The following is a 9,131-nucleotide window of genomic DNA, read 5'->3' as shown; positions in this document are numbered from 1 at the left end:
AGTCGTGCATAAGTCTTTCAGAAATTTGGCATATGAAGGAATCTGTTTCACAACATCAAGTAGAGGAATGTTGACTTTCACTTGTTTCAACACCTCTAGAATATCCTGAGAGTTAGAGAGAGGTTTTGGTGAAACCAACCGTTGGGGGAACGGAGCAACTGGCTTCTCTAGAAGTTCCGGTTCTAATTTTTGTGGGGCATCACTGGATCCCTCATTGTTGTCCTCTTCTAGTTCTTGAGGCTTTTCGGGCCTAACCGGAAGAGTTTTATCAATGACATTTCCACTCCTAAGAGTGGTGATGGATTTAGCGTGCCCCATCTGATTTGAAGAGCTCGGATCATTAATCTCGTACTGCGGTTTAGGATTAGGGAGAGGTTATGCAGGAAGCATCCCCTTTTCTATAACCGTCATACGAGAATCTATCTTTTGCATAAAATCTGTAATTCCCTGCATTGCCTGAGCCAGCTCTTGTATGGAATTTTGAACCGGTTCCTCTTGAGGTTTCACTTGATTTGGATTTTGATTGAAGAAACCTTGAGGAGTAGCCGTTTGTCCATTCCTCCAACTAAAGTTTGGATGATTTTTCCAACCAGGATTGTACGTATTGGAGTTAGGTCCAGTAAAAGGTCTTTGATAGTTGTTTACGGCATTGGCTTGTTCATTCAACACTCCTCGAAAGGCGGGTATTGTAGGACAATTTTCAGTTGTATGAATGTTGTAATCACAGATGCCGCAAACAATTTCATTAACCTTATCCTTCTTTCCTTCCATGGCCTCAACTTTCCTTATGAGCGTAGTCACTTTACACTTGAGATCATCCTCTTCTTTCAAAAGATATAATCCACCTTTCTCCTTTAATTGAGTCGGCCTAGACGTGGTGTTCGACTTTGGGTAATAGTCCCATGATTGTGTTTTTTCAGCAAGACTATCGAGGTAATCTCATACCTCGTCAACATCTTTATTAATGAACTCTCCATTACACATTGTCTCGACCATTTGGCGCATGGAAGATGTCAGTCCATCATAGAAAAAATTTGTAATGCGCCACGTTTCAAATCCGTGTTATGGGCATGAACTGACCAAATCTTTGAACCTTTCCCAACATTGGAAGAATGTTTCATCTTCCTTTTGGGCAAAGTTCATGATTGCTTTTCTGAGGGTAATCATTTTATGATGTGGGAAGAATTTTTTTATGAATTCCCTCTGCATGTCGTTCCACATGCCAATGGATCTAGGACGCAGTGAATGTAACCACGTCTTAGCTTTCTCTTTTAAGGAAAAAGGAAAGAGTTTCAGCCTAATTGTATCCTCAGATACATTAGGAAAACATAATGCAGCTATAATCTCATCGAACTCTTTCAAATGTAAATATGGACTCTCTGATTCAAGTCCATGGAATTTGGGAAGGAGTTGCATAACTCCTGGCTTGATGTCCATTTGTCCTGTGTTTTCAGGGAAAATTATGCATGAGGGCATACTCACTCCCGCCGGTTGTAGATAATCTCGTAAAGTACGAGGCGGGGTGCTTGATGCACCTCGTTCTCATCTTGGGTATCCTCCACCCTGGGTGGAAGTAGAGGAGGTTGGTTTTCAACCATAACTTCAATTAACTCAGGGGATTTCGAGCGGTGTCTAGTCCTGCGATGGATAGTCAACCCCTCAACCAATCCTCCTTCAGTCAAGAGACGTTGAGTGTTATCACGGGCCCACTTGGGCATGAAACACTCGCAGCCCTCAATCAAATTCAAAGTCTAATCCTAAGAAAGGAAAAGAAAATCTAAAAAGAAAGAGAGGGAGAGTTGGAAAGAAATTACCAAATTGAAGCCCCTAAGTTAAAAACCTGCAACATAAAACAAAAATAAGTTAGATTCTAGAAAAAGAGAAGAACAATCCTTTAAAAGAAAAATAGCAGTAAACTGATTTCTAAAAGAAATAATTCCTAAGAGAAAGTGGAAATTTCTAAAATAAATTAGGAAAGACCTAAACTAGAAAGTAATTTACTAAAGGAGAACTGAAAAATAGAAAGTAGGGAAGGAGCTTACCGAATTAGAGATTTCTATCTTAAAGGCCTACAAAATAGGAAAAAATTCTAAAAATAAATGAGGAACTAAAATTTAAAAAGGAGTTAAAATTAGAAAGTTACTAAAAATCAAAATAGAAAGTTAATTCCTAAAAAGGGAAATAACTAACCTAGTTTCTAAAAATAAAAGAGAAAAATTTCCAAAAATAAACTATTTCCTACAAATAGGAAAATACTAGAATTAGAAGATTTCTAAAATTTAAGCCCTAATTTAAAAAGTGGAAGAAGTAGAGAAATTAGGAAGGGAATACCAATTTAGGAACTTATGTCAGGATCCTACAAAACATGGAAACAAGTTAGTTCTAAAAATCAATTAAAAACCTAAAACTAAAGTTATTAAACTAATCCTAAACCTAATTAATTTCAGAGAATCACAACCGTCAGTCCCAAGCAACGGCGCCAAAAACTTGTTCACACCCCAAGTGCAGGGTTGTGATGTAGTAATAAACTCGGTAAGACCGAGGTCGAATCCACAGGGACTGATACCTGTACGTTATCTGAAACCAAGTAGAACTAGAACTAGACTAAGATATGATCTAAACCAAATAGAATTTAAGGAATAATTGTCGAATAATTATCTAAAACTTTAAGGAATTCAGAGGAAGAACACTAAGGATTCAGAGGATCCACTTGTCGAGATCAGGGGGATCTTATGCCTACATCAAGAATCATCAAATTGAATTTACTTGATTTAATCTTCACGAGATCAGACGGGTGTAAATTAGAGTGGATTCCATCACAAAACCATGCCCATGAGACAAAGCAAACAACAAAATCAAACCAATTCATAGCCAATCTGAGTGATGTATGAATGTCAGGAAGAGTTCCGTCATCCAACCATGTCCAAGGGGCAATGGTGAACAACAGGGTCTCCTAACTGCATAGTCACAATAAGGGAATGGACATACTCAAAGCCCTTGCAAAGATATTGTAATTCAAGTCACAATAAATCATAAAAAACTTGAAAGCATTCCATTTAATCAACTAAATTCAACGTCAGTTCCTCACATGTATCCAAGCCGTATGATCAACCCCATTACGCCACAAGCTTCACCTCTTAGCCCTAGCTAAGAGGTTCAGCCCAACATGAATGGGCTGGATCCAAAACAAATGAAATAAAATAAATAAAAAAAACAGAAACAAAACCTACTTTTAGCCCCTGTCTAACCTCAAGCCCCACGTCCAAGCTTCACCTCTTCAAAAAGAATCTCCAAAGCTCCTCCCCTCCGTCTCCCTCTGTCTCCCTTTTAAAGACAAAAAGCTCTTCCCGGAACTACTGTGGAGTCCTAAAAGAATTAGGCTGCGGAAGCTGGAGACTCCATGCACGCCCTCTGCTGCGAGATACCTCACGCAGTCAGGAATTCGACGTCTCCACTCTTCTTCTTCTTTGCTTACTTTCCAAAAGGACAGCGTCCTCTAGGGGTGTTTTGACAGACCTACATGATGAGCGGTTCAGATCGTCCATCCGATCGCCCCCAAGGGCGCACAACTTGCCGCAAAATTCGGACAGTGTCCGGCGCAAAAACAAGGCCTGCGTATCGACTTACGCTGATGTACTGGTGGGGCCCACTCAAGATAACTTTTGGAAAATCCACTCCGTCCACCAGATTCCCCTCGGAATTTCGGTCGGGAATGGTCAGTTTTGAATGTCTATAGATGTGGCCCGCTGAAGTGATCTTGCTCCAATGGCTGCAAATGAATTTCTTGTGATTACTATGGCCGGCACGTGCGCGTGTATGGCTGAAAATAGTAAGCATGGTGCTGACCAAAACTAGCGCCTTTACATGATGGACGGTTCAGATCTTTTTCATGGGCCACGATGGAGGCCCACTAACGATCCAACGGCCCCCTGTTTCACGCCAACGAAAACGAAGCTTCCGTTTCTGGATATGGTCGGTCAAACCGACTTGGACCGAGCAGGCTGGTCTAGTGCAACGAGAGTGCACTTGTGCACTATGCACTGCTGCTTCCTATGGGGTCCACCTCAGTGCTTCAGAGGCAATTTGTTCCATCCATCCGATCTGCTAGCACATTTAAGGGGTTGAGCCCAAGTTTGAAGTTTATCCAGAGATTCGGTGGGCCCAAAATCAATGGTTTATGGGATGATTTGAGCGTTGGGCCACTTCCAGAGGGATTCAATGGCTGAAATTTAACGTGTACGGTTATTTTTGGGTCCTCGAGCCATGAATAAAGTTTTGAGCGGAACAGATGATGGAAACCCAGTGATCTTGCATTCTAGATGACTTTCAGGCCGCTTGAGCTTCAGTTTCTTGATTTTTGCAGATCCCTGGCATGTACTTCCGTCGATCTTGGTCCTCTGGAGTCCGTCCCTTGCCTTTAGTGTCATTGGAGCATTAAATCCATGCTTTAAGCTCTCTTTTCAGTCCACGCTTGTAAATATACTCTGCATCACAAACATGATTAAAGCGGGCCGTTAAACGGTATCACGTTCGTAAATCCAAGCAATAACTAGGGTCTAATATGCAATATTTGACCCTCAACACATAACCACTTTATATTTTCAAAATGTGTCTGAGGACACAGTCAAGGTAAAACTCTTCCCTTTTTCCTTGAAGGAGAAGGCTAAGACGTGGTTACATTCTCTGCGTCCTAGATCCATTGGCACATGGAATGATATGCAGAAGGAATGTATAAAGAAATTTTTTCCACATCATAAAACGATTACCCTTAGAAAAGCAATCATGAACTTCACCCAGAAGGAGGATAAAACATTTTACCAATGTTGGGAAAGGTTCAAGGATTTGATCAGTTCATGCCCACAACACAGCTTTGAAATGTGGCACATTACAAATTTTTTCTATGATGGACTGACATCTTCCTTGCGCCAAATGGTCGAGACAATGTGTAATGGAGAATTCATTAATAAAAACGTCAACGAGGTATGGGATTACCTCGATAGTCTTGTTGAAAAAACACAATCATGGGACTATTACCCAAAATCAAACACCATGTTTAGGCCAACTCAATCTAAGGAGAAAGGTGGATTGTATCTCTTAAAAGAAGAGGATAATCTCAAGTATAAAGTGACTACGCTCAAAAGAAAATTTGAGACCATGGAAGGAAAGAAGGATAAGGTTAATGAAAGTGTTTGTGGCATCTGTGATTGCAACATTCATACAACTGAAAATTGTCCGACAATACCCGCCTTTCGAGAAGTGTTGAATGAACAATCTGATGTCATAAATACTTATCAAAGACCTTTCAATGGACCAACCTCTAATACGTACAATCCTGGTTAGAAAAATCATCCAAACTTTAGTTGGAGAAATGGACAAACTACTACCCCTCAAGGTTTCTTCAATCAAAATCCAAATCAGGAGAAACCTCAAGAAGAACCGGTTCAAAATTTCATGCAAGAGCTAACCCAGGCAATGCAAGATTTTATGCAAAAGATGGATTCACGTATGACGGTTATAGAAAAGGGGATGCTTCCTGCATAACCGCTCCCCAATCCTAAACCGCAATACGAGATAAGTAATCTCAGCTCTTCAAATCAAATGGAGCACGCTAAATCCATCACCACTCTTAGGAGTGGGAAGATCATTGATAAAACCCTTCCAGTTAGGCCCGAAAGGCCTCAAGAACCAGAAGGGGACAATAATGATGGATCTAATGATGCCCCACAAAAATTAGAACCGGAACTTCTAGAAAAGCCAGTTGCTCCATTTTTCCAATGATTGGTCGCACCAAAATCTCTCTCTAACTCTCAGGATATCCTAGAGGTGTTGAAACAAGTGAAAGTCAACATTCCTCTACTTGATGTCGTAAAACAGATACCTTCATATGCCAAATTCTTAAAAGACTTATGCACGACCAAACGACGGCAGAGTATTCAAAAGAAAATCTTCTTGACTGAGAAAGTGAGTGTCATCCTAAAGCAAGACGTGCCACAAAAATTCAAAGATCCTGGTAGCCCAACCATATCATGTGTAATTGGGGACTATCGAATTGATCACGCACTTCTTGACTTAGGAGCAAGCGTCAATCTGATTCCATACTCGGTATACAAACAGTTAGGTTTGGGTGAATTAAAACCCACCTTAACCACACTACAACTTGCTGATCGCTCTGTTCGTGTAGCAAGAGGGATAATTGAGGATTTGTTGGTCCAAGTTAATAGATTTTACCACCCTATAGATTTTATCATCCTGGACACCGAACCCATCAATAACATGAGCACTCAAATTCCCGTCATTCTTGGTCGCCCATTCCTTGTCACTTCAAATGCAATTATCAATTGTAGGAATGGTGTCATGACTATGTCTTTTGAGAATATGACATTGGATTCAAACATCTTTTTCAATAACGGCAGAAACTCAGAGGATGATGGCGATTTTCACGACATTAACATGATTGACTCTTTCGTGGAAGATACGACACCTTTGACCTTATCCTCTGACCCTCTAGAGACGTGCCTGGCCCACTCCCATGATTTTGATGATGACATGATTAGGGAGATGTGTGCCTTGCTTGATACTGCACCAGTACTTGAAGTTAACCGATGGAGGCCACAATTTGAAGAATTGTCACAAACCGATGTAGTGCATCTACCGTCTAACCTCAAGCCACCGAAGCTTGACCTAAAACCTTTGCCCTCTGATTTAAAATACGCATATTTAGGTCAAAATGAGACATACCCAGTGGTGATATCTGCCCATCCGGAGAAAGAACAGGAGAGTATGCTCATATCTACTCTCATTGAGCATAAGGGAGCCCTTGGATGGACATTAGCGGACCTTAAGGGAATCGACCTCTCGAATTGTACTCACCGCATATATCTTGAGAATAATATGAAGACCGCTCGCCAATCACAACGTAGACTAAATCCAAACATGAGGGAAGTGGTTAAGGCCGAGGTTCTTAAACTATTGGATGTGGGTATCATATACCCCATATCCGATAATCAATGGGTGAGTCCAACTCAGGTGGTTCTTAAGAAGTCCGGGATAACCATCGTAGCCCATGCCAATAATGAACTCATGCCAACTAGAGTTACTACTGGTTGGAGAATGTGCATTGACTACAGGAAGCTGAATACAGTCACGAGGAAGGACCACTTTCCTTTGCCCTTTATTGATCAAATCTTGGAAAGGCTAGCTGGTCATTCCTATTACTATTTCCTTGACGGGTATTCGGGCTAAGATTGAAATCGCCCCTAAAGACCAGGAAAAGACTACATTTATATGTCCCCATGGCACCTTTGCCTACAGAAGGATGCCATTCGGATTATGTAATGCCCCTGCCACCTTTCAGCGATGTATGATGAGTATCTTTTCTAACATGGTGGGGAAATATCTAGAGGTCTTCATGGATGATTTCTCTGTTTTCTGTTCATCTTTCAGCGAGTGCTTAGAGTCTTAAATGTGTGTTGAAAAGATGTGAAGAAAAGAACTTGGTGCTGAATTGGGAGAAGTGTCATTTCATGATTCATAAGGGAATTGTCCTTAGACATATTATCTCGTCCAAAGGAATCGAGGTGGATAAGGTAAAAATTGATCTTATCTCTAACCTACCTCCACCCAAGAACATACGGGAAGTGCGATCCTTCTTAGGGCATGCTGGGTTTTACATAAGATTCATAAAGGACTTTAATATCATCTCTCGTCCTTTATGTAATCTACTTCAAAACGATGCACCATACGAGTGGACTGAGCCATGTCAGGAAGCTTTCACTAAGCTTAAGGGCATGTTGACTAGTGCACCCATCATACAACCACCCAACTGGGGCATTCCTTTTGAACTTATGTGCGACGCATCTGATTATGCTCTTAGGGCGGTTCTAGGCCAGAGAAAAGATAAGAAACCCTACGTTATTCATTATGCGAGTAAGACTCTAAATCCTGCCCAAGTGAACTACTCAACTACGGAAAAGGAACTCTTGGCCGTAGTGTTCGCTTTGGACAAATTTCGGTCCTACTTGATCGGATCCAAGATCATTATTTACACTAATCACGCAGCGCTGAAGTATCTTCTTTCTAAGAATATGCTAAGCCCTGCCTGATACGATGGATCCTCCTACTCCACGAATTTGACCTAGAAATAAAACATAAAAAGGGAGTAGAGAACGTGGTGGCTGACCATCTTTCTCGCCTTAATCCCTCTGATTCTCTTGAAACGACACATATTAATGACATGTTCCCTACTGAACAATTGTTCAGAGTATCTCATTCACCTTGGTTTGCTGATATTGCTATATCTTGCTATAGTTTCCATACCGACACATTGGACTGCGCAAGACAAAATGAAATTTTTCAGCGAGGTACGTAACTTTTTCTGGGATGATCCATATTTATTTAAATATTGCCCAGACCAAATCTTAAGGAGATGTGTGCCAGACGTTGAGCCTCAGAGTGTCATCTCTTTGTCATTCACAGGCCTGTGATGGTCACTTTTCTGCTAAAAAGACCACAGCCAAGATTTTACAGTGTGGCTTTTACTGGCCCACTGTGTTTAGGGACACTCATGAGTTTTGCAAGGCTTGTAAGTATTGTCAGAAATTGGGAGCGTTGTCTCATCGAAATATGATGCCCTTGAATCTCATTCTTATCATCGAGGCATTTGATTGTTGCGGCATTGATTTCATAGGACCATTCCCCCAATCTTTTGGAAATCTATATATTTTGCTCGCTGTAGACTATGTCACTAAATGGGTTGAAGCGATTCCGTGTTGGAATAATGACCATCGCACGGTCATTAAATTCCTAAAAGAGAATATCCTTTCCCGATTCAGAACGCCTCGAGCTATCATTAGTGATGGGGGCTCACACTTTTGTAATAGGCCATTCGAGAGTTTAATGAAGAAATACGGTATCTCTCATAAGGTGAGCACCCCATATCACCCACAGATAAGTGGACAAGTTGAGATTTCTAATAGGGAGATCAAACACATTTTAGAGAAAACGATTAACCCTGACCGTAGGGATTGGTCAATCCGATTGACCAATGCCTTATGGGCTTACCATACTGCGTTTAAAACCCCTATTGGAATGTCTCCCTTTAGACTTGTCTATGGGAAGGTTTGCCACTTGCC

General features: G+C 41.1%; 2 non-coding genes across 2 annotated transcripts; one reads left to right on the top strand and one right to left on the bottom strand.

Annotated features, from left to right (window-relative positions):
* Nucleotides 1-1,054: 1,054 nt before the first annotated feature.
* LOC131244773 (small nucleolar RNA R71) lies at nucleotides 1,055-1,161 on the top strand. The gene has a single exon (XR_009170550.1). It is a non-coding gene; the product is annotated as a small nucleolar RNA R71 (small nucleolar RNA).
* A 3,603-nt stretch (nucleotides 1,162-4,764) lies between these two features.
* Nucleotides 4,765-4,871, bottom strand: LOC131244786 (small nucleolar RNA R71). The gene has a single exon (XR_009170562.1). It is a non-coding gene; the product is annotated as a small nucleolar RNA R71 (small nucleolar RNA).
* Nucleotides 4,872-9,131: the final 4,260 nt, after the last annotated feature.

This window comes from Magnolia sinica, chromosome 4 (genome assembly GCF_029962835.1).
Source record: "Magnolia sinica isolate HGM2019 chromosome 4, MsV1, whole genome shotgun sequence".
Lineage (NCBI taxonomy): Eukaryota > Viridiplantae > Streptophyta > Magnoliopsida > Magnoliales > Magnoliaceae > Magnolia > Magnolia sinica.
Note: the sequence above shows the minus strand (reverse complement) of the source record. Positions and strands in the feature narration are given on the sequence as shown.